The 22,533-nt window shown below is 36.3% G+C and overlaps 1 pseudogene; it reads left to right on the top strand.

The window, feature by feature from the left end:
* The first annotated feature begins 5,956 nt into the window (after positions 1 to 5,956).
* LOC145010414 (uncharacterized) overlaps positions 5,957 to 22,533 on the top strand; it is a 36,560-nt pseudogene continuing 19,983 nt past the window's right edge.

The raw sequence follows: 22,533 nt of genomic DNA, 5'->3' as shown, positions 1-22,533 counted from the left end.
ATTGATTTTATTTTTTCATCAACATGCAAGTCAATGTATTGTTCATTATTTTCTAAGGATGCTTTGTCTCTCGGTTGTTCTATGGTTTGACTTTTGAATGGTTTACTAAGAGTACTTTCAAGTTTTGGAAGTTGTTCATACTTTTGCGGTTAAAGCTTTGTTTCATGATGTATAGGTTGTTGCTTGCTTTAAATTCTATCGGGTTCTTGGTTTGAAACTGCTACATCTACCTAAGCATTGTCTGTATTATATTGGTGAGTTTTGTTGGTGTCCCTCCGAGTATTAATAAAATTACCAAGGATCATGATAAGTTGTTTATATTCAATCCTTTAGAAAGCATGTTTAAATTTTATAAACAAAATATATAAGATGATTTTGTTTAGATTTTATTTGCTCAGCGAATATCGAAAATAATAAGCAAACTCTAACACATTAAGGACTTTTTATTGAATTAACCACCTTATAACATATGTTGGGTTATTGACTTAGAAATATATTTGAAAATAACTAAAAATTTGAATATACATATTTTGGATTTCAAATATCTGAAATATTCGAAAATTCGTAAAATCACTATCCAAATCCGTATCCGAAATATTAGATATCTGAATTTTGGATTCGGATTGGATTTCTGATTTTCAATATCGGATGCTTGGATTAGGATATTTTTGAACACCCCTAATTCTAACATACCTAAGGGTAATTGAAGAAAAATAAATAGTTTTATAAAGTTTCTGATTCCAAATAAAGTACCATTCCGGACTTTCTCTTCGCATTCCGCAAAAGATTTCAAAATTCCGGTGTTCGTTATTTAAGTTCTTACCCTCTAAAATTATATAAACAAGTAAACGAAGCAAGAACATACATGTGAACTTACAATAGCATGACTGAGTGTCATTTTTTCCTACTTTAATAAGCCTAAAATGCAATTTCCGAAAGATGGTTGGTTCCACATGCCGAAATTCTTTTTAAATTCGGGTGAACGAAACTCTTACTTATTCTTTATGAATGGACCAAACTCTGGTCCAGAACAACACATTATGTAATTGTAGTCCATTTACCAATTAACCGAAATTAGGTTATTTTCACTAAATATAATTACAAATATGGTTAGTTTAATGAATATCCCTAATCGTAGCTATACTAAAAAGTCACCTTTGTTGACCATTTCACAAATTCCATCTCACAAATTCCATCTGTGAAATGATCAGTGTTTGAAATTTTGGGAGATAGTAGGTGTTATTTCATAGATGTCATTTGTGAAATGAACAAGATTGTTTTTTTAAACAAAACGTTAACTTCTAGGTGACATCATATTTGCCATATGTCATTTGTGAAATTTGTTGTTATTTTTGGAATCTTTATAGTATTTATTTAAATCTTAAAAATGGTAAGTAAGAATAGTCTTATTTATTTTATTTTATTTTATTTTTTTGACTAAAATTGACTAATGATTGTGCTCAATTCTTAATTTTCATGAACAAAAAAAAAATAATAATAATAATAATAATAATAATAATAATAATAATAATAATAATAAATAAGAAATAACAGACTTTTCCCCAAATTTCAATTACTTCGCAAAAGAATCTCTTTCCCCCAAAATTTCAATTAAACAAGGGAATATGACTTATTAAGATAATTAACTTTTCAGTTTGGTCACATCTGGATAATTATCTTTTTTTTTTTTACACATCTAAGTAACAAATTTGTTGAAAGTGTTCACATATGACTATTCTGACCCGCTGTAGCAGGTTACATTAGGCTACAACAGGTCATTAATGGTCATATATGAAGACTTTTAACAAGGTCGTTATCTAGATGTATACAAAAAAATAGTTACCTAAATACGAACAAAATGATAGGTAAGAGTAAATTACATGAATGGTTACTGTGGGTTGGGGGAATTGGTGCGTTTGGTCCATAACTTATTTTTTAACTCGGATGGCCCTACTGTTTATTTTTGTTGCGCGTTTGGTCCCTTTCTTACCTAAAAAGACTATTGTGCCCTATTTAATTTATTTTTTAATTAATTTTCTTGTTTATGTATTTATTTTTTATATATTTAAAAAAATTAATTGATCTCACATGTCTATATTTCCTCATCGTAAACCCGAAATCACATTTGAGAAATATAATCTGGGTCCCACTGGTCACCACCCCATCTTTCGTTCTTCTTAACTTCTATTTTTTTCCATTTTTAGTAACATCGACGTATTCACCATCCTTCTTTTTTGGTCATTCAACTCTAGCGAACCAACACCATAACCCACCGTCTCTTCATCTTTAGTAGGTTTTGGCATTGATTCGCCGGAGTTGAAGGACCGAAAAAAGAAGAGATGATGAAGACGTCAATGTCACTAAAGATGAAAAAGAAATAGAAGTTGAGGAGGATGGGCGATGAGATGGTGGGGAGATAAATATGTGGGGTTTATTAATTTTTTTTAAAAATATATAAAAATAAATGCATAAATAAGAAAATTAATTAAAAAAATAAATTAATAAGCGCACAATAGTCTTTTTAGGTAAGAGAGGACCAAGTGCGCAACAAAAATAAACAGTATGGATGATCGAGTTAAAAAATAAATTAGGGACCAAACACACAAATTACCCCAAACCACAGTGACCATTCGTTTAAATTTACTCTTACTTTATATTTTGTTCATTGGTAATTTTTTTATACACATCTAGTTAATGAATTTGTTAAAAGTGTTCATATGTGATCATTATGATTTGCTGTAGCCGGATGTAACCTATTACAACAAGTCATAATGGTCATTTATGAACACTTCCAACAAGTTTGTTACCTAAATGTGTAAAAAAAAAAAAAGATATTATCCAAATATGAACAAAACGAAAAGTTAACTACCTTAATAAGTTATATTCCCATTAAACAACAAAGGAGATTAGGACAGAGAAAAGGTTAATCCTCCATTGCCATTAATTTCTTCCCTTCCCAATTTCTCAGTTATCAATGGTCACCGGGTAAGTTTCCCCAACCTTTCTCTATCTGACCAAATTCTCATCACTTTCATAAATTGTTGTAACAAAATTCTAAGCATGCGACAAAACACATAAATTGAGACCTGTAAAACAAAAAAAAAAGGATAGAAATTTAGCATTGTTGAAAATGATGCATACAAGCTTTTAAATGCAAAATTAATAAGATGCATCAACTTACCTGATAGTTGTGACACCCTTGCAACTCCTAATGGTAGGATGTCCAGCAAAAAATCAGTTATTACTTATTCAAGCTAGAAAATGCATAAACTCAATAATTTCCCATGCTTTTCAGTCGACCCTTTGGTATTTACACAAGTAATAGTTGTATTGTATTCACCAGCTAACCTCCTAATTTGATCGGTGTTCATGAAATTCTCTTATTTTGATCGGTGCTCATGAAATGCATCTCTATTTGCTCTTCTTCATATGCTATGAGAAGTTTCAACAAGCGAAATTGTTATATATATGTATGAAGGAATATTTATCCGTATATCATGTAATACTACATGATATCATAATCTATAACATGCCTTTTTAGGATTTCTTTTTTCCAATGTGGATAGATACGGTACGTCAATGGGCCAAGTGGCTTAGTCACTAAAGTTGTGAACGATTAAAATTACATAAACACAATACTCTACAACTTCTATATATGTACTTTTTTCTTTTATGTAAACATATATCAATCTCATTGGCAAGTTTCTTCAAATCAAAATGCTGATATTCTAATCATGGTCTTTGATGGAATAATGCTTTATGTAGATCTTCATTCTTAATTTAGGTTGATCTTTCGTGAATTTTGCTGCTCCTTTCTTGATTCATGCTTACGTGTGACATAGATTATACTGTGATTGTTGTTGCCTTTTTCTTGATTCATGCTGACATATGTTATTGATTACAAAGTTATATAACCTGAAGCGTTGCCCCGTACCCGCATTATCTTTCCCATAAGTTGGGGTGTCTATTATTTGGTTTGGAACCGAAGAAACTGCTAAACAAAACCGAACCTTAAGTCAATCCGAACCAAACCAAATGTCAAGTTTGGTTTTTGGTTTGGTTTAAGACCAAACCGAATTGTTAACTAGCTTTATGGTTTGAGTTGAGTTCGGACCAAAGCAAACCGAATAATAGGGCAAGATTGAAAGTATACTAATTTGTGATTGCCAATTGTTTATTGACTTCCAAGTCTTCATGACAGTAAGCTACTCTTGATTTATTGTTTTGTAAATGTACTAGTTTCTTTGCGTCATCATCATAACAACCCAACTTTCCCTGTTCAATATTTTTTCTATTTCAAAATGAGGTAGGCTTGATAATTATAGCCAAAGGGGTTTGGGTCTACATCTCATTTTTGTTCATTGTTTATATGTTAGCAACCATGTACTTGTTAAATTTCACTAACAAAAACTTATCATTGAAAATTTTTCATAAATTGTAAAGTTATTTATATATTTTTTTCTTTAACAATTAAATATCTATCCCATGGCTCTAAATGACATTAGACTTTGACTTAACAACAACGTTAAGCCTCAAGCTTTCACAAGCCGTGGCGAGCCATGTATTTTGTAATTCGTGACTTAAAGCGACAATTTTGTATATAATTAATAATTCTCTATATATTTTCTCCTATTATTTATTTTAATATACATATGACTTAAAAGCAACATTTTGTTAAAACACGATGTTAAATACAAGCCTTGGAGCCATATTGAGCTTTTTAGAACTTTGATCTATCTTCATCTCCATAAAATATTTTATAAATGAGTCTCCTCTAATTTGTTAGTTTTATAAGCACAAGTCGTATTTGATATTGTAACGTTCGGAAAATTTCAATGAAAATTTCCCTTTTAAAATAGTTCAACCAATTAAAACCTTTTACTCAAAATCAATAAGTGACGTTCATTTTTTTGAAACCATAATGTTCTTAGAGTCGAATTACAAAAACAATGAAAATCAATATCTTCGATGCATGGGTATAGTCTGTGACAACTTGTAACACTCATAAATTTTTGGAAATTTAAACTTTTTAAATAAACACAAAACCATCCTTCATTTCAATTTATTTTCAAAATAAGTTACACATCAGAGTTTTCCCAGAAACCACAACACAAAATATAAGGAGGTGCACAATCAAGCATTCGCCTTTCCGCAATCATCTGATGAACCTGAAACATAAACAAAACTGCAAGCCTAAAGCGTAGTGAGTCTTTCCCAAAATACCACCACCTGAACATAACCAACAACAACATGCATATATGATCTTTTAGCCTGACTAGACCGCCTCATCGGGCTTTCAACCTATCTAAACCGGTCCCGAGCCTTTGGCATGACTGGACCGCCTCACAGGGCCTACAGCCTATCCAGACCGCTTTTCGGGCCTTCAACCTAACTGGACAGCCTCATGCTTTGAACATTTGAAGATTTGATGCTTGCATTTTGCTCTCACTGAATCATACTTGGGTTTGGTTCAAAACTTAAGAGTTTTACACAAAGAACTAGCATTCTACATCAAGTTGAGTCATTGTTGGTGGCTCAAAGGTTCCATATCCTTCATCAATTTCCAAGCCTCCCAAGAGGACCTAAAGAACTACAAAAGTTGTTATTTCTTCTGTCATACCCTCGGCCGAGGCGGCGGAACATGCCGGGCTGTGCGACTAAGTTCCTGGATCATAGATAAATTGAATATACAGCACAAGTACACAGAGCCGGCCCAATGCAGGTTCATCCAGTGCTATTGAACAGGGCCCAAAAAATTAGAGGGCCCATTTGTTTTTGCATTCTATAATAGGGTATGTTCATTCAGCCCAAAAAATTTAGGTTATATCCATATATCACCAGCCGACGAACGCAGAAAGCAACAAAAGCTGACGAACACAGGAAGCAACAAAAGCGGGAGCGGGAACTGAATTTTCGGGGAAAAAAACTCTCCGGTTTCTTCATTGATAACGCACGCATGGATAATAGGAATCATCATTACTGGAACGGTAACTTCAATTTACATTCATTTATCTTTCGATTCTATTCCATCAATTTACATTCACTTCTTAGTTCTTCCTTCTTTATCTTCTTCTTCACTGATCAGTTTTTACAAAGATTACCAACAATTTTAGAAGCTTCAAAATAAGAATTCGGAATCATCAAATTTCGAAATCAGAAGGTTCAAAATCAGAATTTTGAAATTCAAAATAAGAAGCTTCAAAAATCAAAATCTTATAGCTTAAGGTTTCGAAATCAAAGGTATAATACTAAACTGAAACTTTAGTTTTGTTTTTCATGGGTTTGTTTTTTCTAATTGAGTAATTTCATAATTTCAGATTTCTTATCGGTTCTTCTTTATTCATTTTCTTTAATTCCAAATTACTAAATCAGGAGGAACAATCAACAATATCAGTTTTCAAAGCTTTGAACTTACAAGGAACAAGGAATTAAGGTAAATTCTAATTTCAAATTTCTATTTTTTCTGATTGTTTGTTTATGATAATTTCTAATTTGTAAGAACTAAGAAGTAATTATGATCTCACCATCTCAGATTGTAGATTTTCTGATTTCCTTAGAAGCACATTCTTATTTTTTTTATTTAAAGTGTCGAAAATAATAAGGTATTTTTGGATTTATGCTATGATATCATTGCAGATTTTGTGATTTCTTAAAAGCATATTCTGATTTTTTTTTCTTTTGCAGTCCAGTTTTGATACTTCTCTTGGTGATTAGAAGTGTGGAAAATCTAAATAAAAAAAAAAAGGAATCTATAAATTGGAAGTCATAAATAAGGTCGTTTCTTTCTTTTCTATAACTTATGATGCCTCCTAGAATAAAAAAAATATGCATTTGGATATGAAAAACGTAAGAAGAAACAAAAAATTGAAGAAGATAACAAAACCCAAGCAGGATCTATGGATAAGTTTATAACAAAAAAAAACACAAAACTTTACGGAAAATAAAATACAAAACGTTAATGAAGCTAATCTTGATGATAATGATAATGATAATGATAATGTTAATGTTGATGTTGATGTTGATGTTGATGTTAATGCTAATGTTAATTTGAATGCTAGTGATAATGTTGATGTTAATGATAATCCTAATGTTGTTGATGATAATGTTGATTTTCACACTTTTGATATATTTGATCCAAGAAATTGGGATGCTTTTGATTCTAATATGATAAATATTTTAGTATTGAAAGGTCCTAAAAAAGATTTGTCTATTACAAAAGGTCCTAAAGATAAATATTTAAGAAGATTTTCTGCAACATATTATACTAAAACTTTACCAAATGGGGAAAAATGTGATACAGATTGGCTTGTTTAATCTAAAGAAATTGATAATTTTTTTTTTTTTTTGTTGTAAAATATTTCGAAAAGGGTGTAGGAAGGGTCAATTAGCAAATGAGGGTTTTAGAGATTGGATACATCTTCACACTAGAATTAAAGAGCATGAAACTAGTATGGAACATGTTAAAAATATAAATACTTGGTATGATTTGCGTTTAAGATTACAAAAAGATAAAACTATTGATAATGCGGCTCAAAAACAATTAGAAAAAGAAAAAGTTCATTGGAGACATGTAACATCCCGGAATCGCAAGAGTAGAGTTGAAGGGCTAAAAGTGTAAGTTTCGGAGGGTAACTCGGCGAGTCCATGGATAGACTCGGTGAGTCAGGTCGCGGCTATGGTCGCGTGTCAAGTGGCCTACTCGGCGAGTCCAAAGATGGACTCGGCGAGTAGGTGCTGTATGGAGAAAACCCTAATTTTCAGGGTTGAGCCCTATATAAAGAGCATTATACCCCTCCACAGGCTCCCTTATTCCCCCCTTGAGTTCCAGAAACCCTAAATTCGTAGAGAGTCCATTTATGGAGCAAATTAGAGCTTGGAGAGGTGTTGGTTGAAGAAATCTTGAAGGAGAAGTGGCTTGGATCAAAGGGCTTTGATTGGATTCGAGTTTGGTTGCTATTGAGGCATCTTTTGAGGTAATACTTTCGTTCTTGGGCTGTGTTTTCCTAGTTTCTCATTTTGGGGTTATGTGGGGTGCTTGGTTGTGTGACATCTTGATGTTGGAGGATAGATCTGAGGTTGCTACCTCAGATCTGGAGTGGAGAAGATCTTAAGAGCATTAAAGCCCCTGTTCTTGTGTTGTTGATGGAGCTACCATGTCCCAAACCTTGGTTCTAAGGTGAATAAGGCGTAGATCTCTTTAGATTCACGTAAAGTTTGCCACTTTACGTGATGGATGGATTGTAGGAGGTTGGATCTATGTTTTGGATCAATTGCATGGCCTGAGATGCTTCTGTATGGATTCAGACCGGTGGTACTCGTCGAGTCACATGGGGCGACTCGACGAGTTGCTTGAAGATGGCCTGGAACTCGACGAGTTGGAAGAACAACTCGGCGAGTAGGTTGAAGATAGCCTTGGACTCGACGAGTCCATTTGGACTCGGCGAGTCTTGTCGAGGAAGTCCCAATATTTCTGGTTGAGTCGATGAATCGGTGAGTCAACGGATGACTCGGTGAGTTGGGTGCGAGTGGACTCAGAGTTGTTGGACTCGACGAGTCTTGGGGTGACTCGGCGAGTTGGGTCGTTGATTGAAGGAAGTTCTGAGCATATGGACTCGGCGAGTCATCGGGTTGACTTGGCGAGTAGGGTCAGTCAAGGGTTGACTTTGACTTGTCCAAGGTTGACCAGTTGTCTTCCAGGGGTATTTTGGTAATTAAGGGTATTTATTGAGTTGTATGTTTTGATGTTCAGTGGAGGAGTTCGTATCAGAGTTCGGAGCATCGGGATCTTATCCTTTCAGCCGACAGTTTCGAGGTAAGTTATCCTCACTATATCAACAGGGTCTAAGGCACCAAGGCCGACCCTTTATTGGATTGAGATTCTGTAGGGTTTCAAAACACTCCATGGATGATGGCAATGGGCCCCTGTGATGAATTCTAGGTTAAAAGCCCAAGACTTGTCTTTTCCCTATAAATAGTCATGTATTATTAACAATTAGGGTTAAGAGAGTGAGGCAAAATGTAGCCGCCACGTTGTGAGGTTTCTTGTAGAGTTAGATTCTTATTTTCTTAAGTGTAATTTGTTCCTCACAATTCAATAAATCGAGTGATCATTCGACATAATCTTCATATTTGTGTTTGTTCTTATTTTCTGCATCTTGTTCATCAAATCTTAATTAGGGTTTTAATCCCAACAAGTGGTATCAGAGCGGGTCTTTAAAGATCTATTGATTTTTGAAGTATCGGTTCTTGATTTGGTGATTTTCTGCACATATATTGAAGATTATTGGTGTTTTGGCGGCATGGAATCAAGATTTCTGTGCAAGCAACTGTTCATGAAAACTTATGTTTTCTGTCACTGTTCATCTGGGTATTATTTTAATCCATCTCGTAGTTTATTCATGCTTTATGATAGATCTTATCGATTGTTTAGTCCAAAATCAATATATATTGTTTCGTAGATCAATTTCTTTCAATTTGGCCCTAAGATTCGGTTCTTTACTGTTTATCCATTTATTTTTGGCCCAAATTCAATTTATCATTGTTCGTCTAAGCTTAATCCATCACACGTATTCTGTCTTCCTGTTAACGTTCTTTACCCATTCACGATTATCGATATTAGAAGCCTAAATCACTTTTTGGGTAATCGATTCAAGCTCCTTATGAATCACGATTCTCATGATGTCGATCTTTGCTCCAATTGATTCTTCATTTAATTGATTTTTGTTTTTCAATCGAATCTCTTTTCTTTAAAATCATTTAGCGATTCGTGGATTTTTTCAGCTTGTTGTTCAACTGATATTGTCGATTTCATCATAAATTCGAATTGATGATATGAGCAATTGATATCTATTGATTTTTTTATTATCATTGCAAAGTGGTTCATATTAGTTGATTTTGGTAATATCGATATATACTAAACAATATATGTGTTGAAGCATCAAATTCTAGTAGATCTGTGGTTGTGAATATTCATCAGATGCGATTGAAGTTGCGAAATTAAATCTGAATGAAGATTGTTGATTTGCATATTGATGTTGAGAAGGTATCATTAATCTGGCCTTGTAATCGTTTTGTTAGCACAAAGAGAAGACTTGCAATGACTGTCTTGCAATCGGAAAGACAGTCTCGTTGTTTACTGATGTTCTCACATAAAGAATAATTTCTTGTCTTTCAAATCCGAACGGGTCTCGTAATTGGATTGTAATCGGAACTTAGAAGATAAAAAGTCAATTCAGAATTTCGCTATTGAATTGAAGGTCTCGGAATCAGAACCAATTTCCGATCTCAAAATTAGATTTCCTGAATTGTGATGTTAGCTGGAATGAATCGGAAAAGAAAACGAAAATGAAAGACATATTCAGAATAGTGATGTTGGATGGCATCAAACGAAACGAGATGGAATGGTCTTTGTGTGTCTGTTCGCTTTTGCAGGTCAAAATTGGTATTGCAAAATCTTTGGTGCGAGTGAACTCACTGAGAACGAATGTAATCAGATTTGAGAGTTTATCGGAATGAAATCATAACAGGGCTCAATTGGTATGCACAATTGTCTAAACGAAAAGTCAAAATCGTTGTGAAAGCCTTACCTGTGAACGCTCGTTTACTGTTCTTCTCTTTGGGGTATAATCGTCAAACTTGAAGCAAATCTATGATTGGGTTCGTCTGTTTCCTTAGAACGAAAGAAGGGAAGACAGAAAGCGAACCTGTGGTTCGGCTTGGCCAATGTTTCGCTCTTTGTTCGCATCGTCATGCTTAATTTTGCTTTTGTATCAACGGACTTGGAATGAACCTCGATCTTGGGCTCGCGTGTTTATGCTTGGACCGAAAGAGGAGATGAGCCGAAAGCGAACTTGTGCTCGGATCGAACATGGTTTCGGTTCAATGAACCTGGACCGAACTTGGTTTCGGTTGCTTGTACTCGGAAGCGAACCTGTGAATGGGTTCTTCTTTAAAATTGGTTCGCTTTGGGTATGATTCTTGGCGTTCAAAACTCAAGGATCGGTATAAAGGCTCGTGCTCAAAAAGAACATGGAACGAATTTGTGTATGTAAGCTCTTGGAACGAAAGAGCTTGGAGCGAAAGGGTGATTCGCCTGAAGGAGCTTGAAACGGAAATGGAAACGAAAGGAAATGAACTTTCGGTTGGGTTTCCTTTTTGGGTGTGTAATCAAACGAACCTTACAATCACAAGCGAAACTCATAGAAGCGAAGGACATAGACGCGAACATTTGAAGCGAACCTGAGATTCACTTCTGGTTGACAAGATTCGCATCTTGTGCTTGGAATGAAAGTGTAAATTTGGAGGATGTTGATTTCTTGGATTCATAGGTTAGTCGCGAGTTATGTCACTGTATTCATTCATCTGCGTCTAAATGGGGAAGAAGATAGTAAAGTTTAATTTTTGGTCCCTGCAACTTCAACGCATTGGCACTTTTGGTCCCTGTTGTTTTCACAGATTGGTATTTTTGGATCATTTCCAGTTTTTGCTTCAAATAAAGGGGTGTATTGATGCTGAATTACCATTCCAGCCCCCGTCTTTCAGCAAGTGACAGTTTCGGCCTAATATTCAGAAAAGTTTACTACATTGAGGGCCGGTGATCAGTTTTGGATTTTTTAACGCACATATTTTTTCGTGAACAGAAAAATATGGATTCCATCAAGTCTTGGCGGTTCGGAAAGTCGTTTTTCGTGATAACGTCAAATTTTCACGGCTTTTTCCGGATTTTATACTTCATTGTGTATATCATTTTGTCGCGGGGGAGCTTAGTAAATTTTTATCCATTCAAGATCATTCTCATGACCATAAAAAGGCTTTATAATCACGTTTTCGATTATAAATCGGGGGAGAATTTGGTATGGCCATTCGAAATTGGATTTGTGACTTTTCAAAGTTGAAGATTTTTGATAAAGTTTGTGGTAGAATTATGAAGGTAGCTTTTACAGCGGAAGTTCTTCATCGAGCTCTGCTAAAGCTTTTACAGAGAAGTATCCTTTATAGCGGAAGTTCTTTATCGAGCTCTGCTAAGGACTTGTTATATCTCCGACTTCTTGTATTTTCTCGATCAAGTGGCGTTACGAATCTTAAAGTTTGGGTTGTTACATGATATTTTTTGATGGCTTATATCATTAGCTTATTTGAAGATCATTGTGACTTGGAGGGGGAGCTCTTCAAAGACAAGAAGTGATTCGGTTTCTTTGTTCTGAAATGGGTTTTTATGGCAGGTTTGGTTTTCATGAAGATTCTTTGGGATTACATTCGAAAATGAAGTTTAAAGACATTACTTCAGTGCGTGATTTATATATCCTAGAGCCCGTGTTTGAAGACTATTGAAGAATCAAAATTCGTGGATTGCTTCATATATTCCTCGTTGCAAATCTTTTTATTTGCTAGATGCTGGTTTTGGAAGTTAAAGCATTGTCATCCATTCCATACTTTGAGGGGGAGATTGTAGGGTTTCAAAGCACTCCATGGATGATGGCAATGGGCCCCTGTGATGAATTCTAGGTTAAAAGCCCAAGACTTGTCTTTTCCCTATAAATAGTCATGTATTATTAACAATTAGGGTTAAGAGAGTGAGGCAAAATGTAGCCGCCACGTTGTGAGGTTTCTTGTAGAGTTAGATTCTTATTTTCTTAAGTGTAATTTGTTCCTCACAATTCAATAAATCGAGTGATCATTCGACATAATCTTCATATTTGTGTTTGTTCTTATTTTCCGCATCTTGTTCATCAAATCTTAATTAGGGTTTTAATCCCAATAAGATTTCTTGTGTGTTCGTGTTCGTTTATGGGGATAAATTTGATGAAATACCTAAGTGTCCCTAGAAGCATGCTGCTGTATGTGTCTCAAGCCTCATAAGATTTTGAATAATGGCCCTCATGACCTGGTATACACAAACCTTGTCTTCCCAGTAAGGCCAACTCATTTATTCTAATCGTGAGCTACCTCACTCTTTTCTCACATGAGTTAAGAGTTTCCTGCTTGGTTCTTCTTTTCGCAGCAGAGGTACTTCGCTCTCTTACACCATCTCCACATTACTTCTCCACTACACTCATTCCATCATAGTAACCCTTGAGACTCTCAGAAATTACCACTGAGGTTTATGGTTACACAACATATGTGTTTATGATCTTAGTATTGTGTCACTACGAACTAAGTGAAACCCAAAATTCCACACCTAATGAATTGACGGTGAACAATTAAATTGCTCAAGTTTTCACTACAGAATTGACGAAAGTACCCTATTAAAATCTCCAATTTTATGTGATTCCTATGAAATTGTTTAAACCCAAAACATTTCTTCCCTTGGGATCGTGTTCTTATTTTTCTTTCTGAGATTTTATTTCTTTTCAAGCCACTCTTATTTAGCCTAATTAAAAGAAGCCTTTCAACATTTCTTAATAAATGGTTGATCGTAATTTAACGGGAATCCTCTTTTAAACCTTAAGTTCTCTCTTGTCCTGTGACATTAAATGCGCGTGTGGGAATAGTAACGGCTTGTCCCTGTGAAACGGCGCTTGTTGGGCGGCGTGATCCTAGGAACCTGACACTCTCTCTCCTACGTGATCATCGCACGCCCCAACTGTCATCCATCTGTCACTCAACAACCCGGTTCAAATTTCCATAAGAGATTTGAAACGATTTTTCTCTCTCCTATCTCCCACTATAAATAGCCCACTACACCACCTTTTACCTCTTTACAACCTTCAAAATTTCCAGAACGCAAACACTCTCAAACAGTTTCCTGTTCATCATCTTCTTCATACCTGCATCAATGGCTGATTCCTCTTCAGTTCATGCTACCTCACAGATCCTTCCCATTCGCCCACAACAATGTCTGGTCATTGATCTTAACCCACTGGCGTACGACTCCTATATGTCGCTGGTCATAGAGTGTTTGAAGTATTCCCAACTTGTTCCGGCTCTTACCAGAATCGAATCGGTGCCGATGGTGGCCCTATCGCAGGTCTACGCGACTGCATATTACGACAAGGCTGTCGATCGGGTGTTTTTTGAGATTGGAGAACACAAAACCTCCGTCTCTCGTCCACGTTTCTGCACCTTGCTAGGGTTTGCTGCTGACCCTTCAAGAGTTCATCCGGAGTCGATTCAGATAGGTCATCTGTATAACATGTTTTACAACATGGGATACACAGAAGTTCTTACTTCTATCGCAAGGTTCAAAAAGTCATGCCTGCCGCCACAGTGGAACGGTCTATTTACAGTCCTTTTCAAGGGCTTGTCGGAGAGAAGTTCAGGATCAGATGGTGCAAGTCGTCTCTTCTTCACCATCATGTACGGGGTTTACAATGGGATTAACCTGGACTATGGGTTTGTCCTATGGCAACAACTTATTCAAAGCCTCTCCTCTTCATCCCGACACTCTGAGGTATCTTTGGCCCGATTCTGGATCCTGATCACAAAATGGGCCATGGACGGATTTGATGTTCCCACTGCTGAAGGTGCATCGATGTCTTCTATTGGTACTTTCCATACCAAGAAGATCATCGTCTCAGATGCATCAAAATTCTCCTTTATTGGCTCTATCCTGGAGTCAATGTATGGTGATGTGCCTTCTGATAGCAGGTTGATTCGGAAGCTCAAGGAGCTAAGGCCATCTGGTCCAAGGGATCTGACCCCGGAAATGCTCAGGTCAATTCACGATGCAGACAAACCGGTGAGCAGGGGCAAAAAGGCAGAAAAAGGGAAGCAAACATCCAAAGCTCCAAAGGGGCCTTCTCCTAAAAAGAGGAAACAACCGAAAGCTGCACAATCCCCACCACCGAAGAAGAGGAAGACCCAACCGAAGCGAAAGCTTGTAATAACCTCTTCTTCGAGTGACTCTGAGGGTGAGAGTTCGAGTTCTGACGACTCTCAAGGGGACGCATCTCCTCAACGAGGCAACACACCACCTCGGTCCCCTACCCCAGAGATGGAACTACCAATTTCCCTAATTCCTTCCCCTCCACCAATCTTTACAACTACAACCGAATCACCACATGTAACCGAACCTCCTCAACCCAAAACCCAAACAACCGAAACTACCTATACTCAACCACCAACCAAAATTATACCATCACCCACTCAACCTGATCCTACCAAACCCACAACACCCCCAACCTCTCCACCCCCTTCATCTCCTGAAAATGCATCTGAGGGCGAAAACTGTCACACCCCCAAACCAAGGATGGCGGAAACGTCTGGGGGTGGAGGACTTCATGTAGAGTATCACAACAATGAGTATAATAGTGCTCAAAGTAAAAACAACCACCATAAATATAATTGCAAAAGTTACACCAAAGTAAATGTTTACATCTTTCAAAAGCAATTACATTATGATGACAAAATAATTTGTTGACGGTTTAACGTCCCATCCTCAAAGCGATGAAGTTTTCCTGTTTCACTGATTCCCTGAGAATACAAGTAGTTTTAAAAGTGTCAACACAAAGGTTGGTGAGTTCATAAGAGTTTTGTTTGAAGTAGAAACCGTTTTTCCTTGTAAAATCGATATAGTTTGATTTCCAGAAAATCCACTATTTTCTTAGTTAAGTATGAATAGAAATAATCCTACATGATGCATTAATGAACCTTAGAGCAATCCGTAGAGTTCCTCTATAATCGTCCAGCGTATAAAAGTTATATAAGGGTTAACTTAGATAAAACGTTGAATATAGTGGGTCTGCCCCAGGTCCACAACCCAACGAGGAACAGGAGATGAGGCGGGCACCACCAATTCTAGGCCAATCATGACTAAATTCTTATATGACTCAAACATATACGCTCAGCAACTATAGCTGAAATCTAACAATTCTAGAGGAAATATAGTTTTAATATCATAATAACTTTGTATAGAGACCCGACGTTTTGTATTTGTACCCATAGAGATAAAAGGTGATTTTAAATCGACATAAAACTCATTTAGGTTTTAAAAAAATAAAATCCCGTAAACTTATGGATTGTTCCCTATGTGAGCCGTTATAATCATACTATGACTATGTGAACCTGCCACGACGTTCTCAGTGTCGCGAAAAATGAAATGACATTTGTCACCCGTAGACCTGCAGATCCCACTGTAGCTAGCAGCGAGGTGTGGGGTGTCAATCCCAATATAGATCTATATACAAGTATCACGTTCTCCCTCCAGGAGATTCTGATTATAACTACCAGGAATTATATCCCGCACTCGGACGTACGGGGAGAGAGATAGAGAAACTCACAATATAGGATAACAAGTTTACGTGAAATGTGTGTGAAAATAAATATTTCTTGTATGAATGTACCCTTCTTGTACGAGTGCGTAGAGTGATGTATCATAAACTATACCTATTATAGTTTATCTAAAATGTATGTACTATGTATGAACTCTTTTATGGAAAAGTATTAGTGTAGTGAATTTATCGAACTCTTTTCATAGTTTAATAGTGCGTGTTCCAAAATGAATGAATAATATTTAATATGAATGTTTTAGTTTCAGTCTATAATGATAAACTAGCAAGAAAACACATTCAAATATTAGAACTTATGATTATACACTTTGCTCAACATAATACAAAGTGTTATGATATTTACATGCTGTTGGCAAAATTTAGCAATTCTGCCCTGTTTTGGAAAAATCATAGAAAAATCATACGAAGTCGAAAACTAGATCCGTAAATTCTGAGAGTTCACAAAATGTGTCTAGTTTGCTCATAATTTTTATCACAATTTATAATGACCTCTAACTTGGGTGAAAAAGTCCATAATCACAGACTGGTCCGGATTGTTGTTTGAAATGATAGGCAGTTTTGTAAAAATCACCATAAATTGTAGAAAAATCGTATGGAGATGTGCAAGTAGCCATTTTAAAGCTAAAAACTTGATCTATTTGCACCTTGTACAGTTTTGAAAACAAAAATAGTTAAGATGCCCAAAACAGTCCGTGAATGGAGTTGAACTTTTCTGATGAAGGCTGTTAGAAAAATTTAGATACGTTCTTAGTGTTTTAACTTGTATTCCCCCCCCCTGAAAACTTGAGAAAACATGAAAATGTAGGGGTATGAACTCACCTTAAGTGATTTCAGTAGGTAAGTGTTGAAGAAGGAAAGTGTTCAACCCAAGAACACTTGAAGAATCACTTGAAGATTCGAAGATCTAACACAATTATGAGAGAGTTTGTCTAAGATATCCATGATTTGAGTGGTAATAAACGAGATAATCACAAAGAGAATGGATTATGCTTACCAAATGTGGAGGAAAAACTCGAGATCAGCCCTTGAATCTCGAATTTCTAGAGAGAGAAAGTGAGAGAGGAAAGAGTTTGATCTTCTTGTGAAATGAGAGTAAATGAGATGATGTGAGGAGGGAGGATGAATAATCAGCCCTCAAAAACGTGGGAGGAGGGATAATTGAGTGTAAGGGAACATTGAAGTGACATAGGTAAGGTGGGGAGGTATGGCTGGTCATAGAGTGGGTGTGGGGTGGTTGCTTGTGATCATACGTCTTTGGACTCAAAAGTCAAGAACAATGTCTTATAATAGTCTATGTGTGTGTATCTCTTTAAAAATTCTGCAATTTCATCATTTTATGACCCCCATTTGCGAAGTTGAGTATTTATTTCCAAAAATGCGAAACTCCAGGGACAATATTTGAAATCTTCTGTTTTCTTCCCCAATTCGCATTCTACTGTGAAATACTTCGCATCTTCATTCTTACACCCTTCGCATCCCTTCGCATTAATCACCTTCGCATTTTATGACCCCCATTTGCGAATATTAACCCAATTGACTTTGAATTGACCAGAATATGACGGTTGTCACATCATCCCCCCGTTAAAGGGAATTTCGTCCCGAAATTTGCACTTCGAATGGGGATCCAGGAATTTAGAGGAAAGATGGGGATAACTTTTCGTAGTACGAGAATTTGATTATGGTAAGGAATAACTCGCCCGATGTCACATGATTACTACTATGCATGCTTTAATCGATGCTAGATTTAGCATATAAAGAAATTCGGGATTTAAATGTCGATGTTAGAAACACGTACTGATATTTGCGGGCAGTTCCGGAGTGGTTTCTCCCTCGGTGACATTGTTCTGTCATGAGTTTGCAAAAGGAAAACTGATCAGATGGTAAGTTCCTACTAGTAAAGACAAGTCAGTTGTTATAGAATTTGATTTTTCCAGCATTTTTCTTCGATTTAAGAATTCCTTATATATAGTTCATAAAGGAAGTCCATATGAATGAAGTTCACGAGTTAGTGGGTTTTGTGGTCTCTCTTAGATTTTTCACGAGTGTGCTCAAGGCGATTGGTGCGGATCGTATGTATTCTTGCATTTCTATCAACCTCTGCGATACTATAGAGAGTTGTTCTACCCTGAATCTCGTTTCGGGCAACTCTATGGACCAGGATTGGAAAAATTGTATCTGCTGAGCTTCCTTCGTTTATGTTGTAGAAACTTCGTTCTCTATTAAACAACATATGTTGGTCTTGTTCTTTGCTCCCGGTTTCCAAGCACTCTTCCCAAGGAGGCGTCAGGCCTTGATAGCCGGTCGAGGGTTGGGATTCGGAACAAGAGTCATCGGGGTTAAGTTCTCCACTTCAGCGTCGGAGTCAGAACCATCAGCATAGCCTTCAGCTTGGTGACCATCTACAGGGGTTGGGTAATCATTCTCTGGCTCCTCTCCGAGCCATTTGGTATTGTCGTGGTTAGGGTAGTACGGTCGTCGTGTGGATGGAAATCCAACCATGATATCTTCGCGAGAAATGGGGATATAAGAAATAATTAAGCAAACGTACTAATTAGCTAATTATACGATGATCTTTATCAGGTACTTCAACAAATTGTTTAGTGCATACTAATTATATGTATTCGGGACAGGATAGACCTTCGAATAAGCGACCCTAACTCTAAATCCCCAATCCAACGAGAACAGGAAGTAGAGCAAAGATCCACAGATTCTAAGTCTATGACGTCCTGGATACATAAAACTTTAATGTATCCACTAAGCAACTATTGACCTATTGATAAAGATCTATTTAGTTCTCACATATGTAATTTTAATAATGCCAAAATACCCCTATGGTATTTCATTGTGGTAGTGTTGGTAAGTTTTCAGACTTGTTGCCACATCACAAACATTCTTGGGCATATGCTAATCACTCCTCGGACCAGCATAGTTGATCAGGCTATGCCACTCCCAAGACTGATCATACATCCCCAGGCTTACCTGTGATATCCAACAATCATTACTTTTGTTTTGTCCTAAAATAATGCTGACCTTAGTATGTATGCATGCATGTATTCTTTTAACAAAAGTTATTTATTCTTAAAGGTATAGTGGTTTTGAAATCTTAAAATCAGAGACCTTAGTCCCAATGCATTTATAGTTTGTATATCTTATGTGGTTCGATATACTTAGTTCACTATAAACAATGCTCTGATACCAATCTGTCACACCCCCAAACCAAGGATGGCGGAAACGTCTGGGGGTGGAGGACTTCATGTAGAGTATCACAACAATGAGTATAATAGTGCTCAAAGTAAAAACAACCACCATAAATATAATTGCAAAAGTTACACCAAAGTAAATGTTTACATCTTTCAAAAGCAATTACATTATGATGACAAAATAATTTGTTGACGGTTTAACGTCCCATCCTCAAAGCGATGAAGTTTTCCTGTTTCACTGATTCCCTGAGAATACAAGTAGTTTTAAAAGTGTCAACACAAAGGTTGGTGAGTTCATAAGAGTTTTGTTTGAAGTAGAAACCGTTTTTCCTTGTAAAATCGATATAGTTTGATTTCCAGAAAATCCACTATTTTCTTAGTTAAGTATGAATAGAAATAATCCTACATGATGCATTAATGAACCTTAGAGCAATCCGTAGAGTTCCTCTATAATCGTCCAGCGTATAAAAGTTATATAAGGGTTAACTTAGATAAAACGTTGAATATAGTGGGTCTGCCCCAGGTCCACAACCCAACGAGGAACAGGAGATGAGGCGGGCACCACCAATTCTAGGCCAATCATGACTAAATTCTTATATGACTCAAACATATACGCTCAGCAACTATAGCTGAAATCTAACAATTCTAGAGGAAATATAGTTTTAATATCATAATAACTTTGTATAGAGACCCGACGTTTTGTATTTGTACCCATAGAGATAAAAGGTGATTTTAAATCGACATAAAACTCATTTAGGTTTTAAAAAAATAAAATCCCGTAAACTTATGGATTGTTCCCTATGTGAGCCGTTATAATCATACTATGACTATGTGAACCTGCCACGACGTTCTCAGTGTCGCGAAAAATGAAATGACATTTGTCACCCGTAGACCTGCAGATCCCACTGTAGCTAGCAGCGAGGTGTGGGGTGTCAATCCCAATATAGATCTATATACAAGTATCACGTTCTCCCTCCAGGAGATTCTGATTATAACTACCAGGAATTATATCCCGCACTCGGACGTACGGGGAGAGAGATAGAGAAACTCACAATATAGGATAACAAGTTTACGTGAAATGTGTGTGAAAATAAATATTTCTTGTATGAATGTACCCTTCTTGTACGAGTGCGTAGAGTGATGTATCATAAACTATACCTATTATAGTTTATCTAAAATGTATGTACTATGTATGAACTCTTTTATGGAAAAGTATTAGTGTAGTGAATTTATCGAACTCTTTTCATAGTTTAATAGTGCGTGTTCCAAAATGAATGAATAATATTTAATATGAATGTTTTAGTTTCAGTCTATAATGATAAACTAGCAAGAAAACACATTCAAATATTAGAACTTATGATTATACACTTTGCTCAACATAATACAAAGTGTTATGATATTTACATGCTGTTGGCAAAATTTAGCAATTCTGCCCTGTTTTGGAAAAATCATAGAAAAATCATACGAAGTCGAAAACTAGATCCGTAAATTCTGAGAGTTCACAAAATGTGTCTAGTTTGCTCATAATTTTTATCACAATTTATAATGACCTCTAACTTGGGTGAAAAAGTCCATAATCACAGACTGGTCCGGATTGTTGTTTGAAATGATAGGCAGTTTTGTAAAAATCACCATAAATTGTAGAAAAATCGTATGGAGATGTGCAAGTAGCCATTTTAAAGCTAAAAACTTGATCTATTTGCACCTTGTACAGTTTTGAAAACAAAAATAGTTAAGATGCCCAAAACAGTCCGTGAATGGAGTTGAACTTTTCTGATGAAGGCTGTTAGAAAAATTTAGATACGTTCTTAGTGTTTTAACTTGTATTCCCCCCCCCCTGAAAACTTGAGAAAACATGAAAATGTAGGGGTATGAACTCACCTTAAGTGATTTCAGTAGGTAAGTGTTGAAGAAGGAAAGTGTTCAACCCAAGAACACTTGAAGAATCACTTGAAGATTCGAAGATCTAACACAATTATGAGAGAGTTTGTCTAAGATATCCATGATTTGAGTGGTAATAAACGAGATAATCACAAAGAGAATGGATTATGCTTACCAAATGTGGAGGAAAAACTCGAGATCAGCCCTTGAATCTCGAATTTCTAGAGAGAGAAAGTGAGAGAGGAAAGAGTTTGATCTTCTTGTGAAATGAGAGTAAATGAGATGATGTGAGGAGGGAGGATGAATAATCAGCCCTCAAAAACGTGGGAGGAGGGATAATTGAGTGTAAGGGAACATTGAAGTGACATAGGTAAGGTGGGGAGGTATGGCTGGTCATAGAGTGGGTGTGGGGTGGTTGCTTGTGATCATACGTCTTTGGACTCAAAAGTCAAGAACAATGTCTTATAATAGTCTATGTGTGTGTATCTCTTTAAAAATTCTGCAATTTCATCATTTTATGACCCCCATTTGCGAAGTTGAGTATTTATTTCCAAAAATGCGAAACTCCAGGGACAATATTTGAAATCTTCTGTTTTCTTCCCCAATTCGCATTCTACTGTGAAATACTTCGCATCTTCATTCTTACACCCTTCGCATTAATCACCTTCGCATTTTATGACCCCCATTTGCGAATATTAACCCAATTGACTTTGAATTGACCAGAATATGACGGTTGTCACATCATCCCCCCGTTAAAGGGAATTTCGTCCCGAAATTTGCACTTCGAATGGGGATCCAGGAATTTAGAGGAAAGATGGGGATAACTTTTCGTAGTACGAGAATTTGATTATGGTAAGGAATAACTCGCCCGATGTCACATGATTACTACTATGCATGCTTTAATCGATGCTAGATTTAGCATATAAAGAAATTCGGGATTTAAATGTCGATGTTAGAAACACGTACTGATATTTGCGGGCAGTTCCGGAGTGGTTTCTCCCTCGGTGACATTGTTCTGTCATGAGTTTGCAAAAGGAAAACTGATCAGATGGTAAGTTCCTACTAGTAAAGACAAGTCAGTTGTTATAGAATTTGATTTTTCCAGCATTTTTCTTCGATTTAAGAATTCCTTATATATAGTTCATAAAGGAAGTCCATATGAATGAAGTTCACGAGTTAGTGGGTTTTGTGGTCTCTCTTAGATTTTTCACGAGTGTGCTCAAGGC

The sequence above is a fragment of the Lactuca saligna genome, chromosome 8, assembly GCF_052625555.1.
Source record: "Lactuca saligna cultivar CGN05327 chromosome 8, ASM5262555v1, whole genome shotgun sequence".
Taxonomy (NCBI): domain Eukaryota; kingdom Viridiplantae; phylum Streptophyta; class Magnoliopsida; order Asterales; family Asteraceae; genus Lactuca; species Lactuca saligna.
This window is presented reverse-complemented; position numbering and strand designations above follow the sequence as displayed.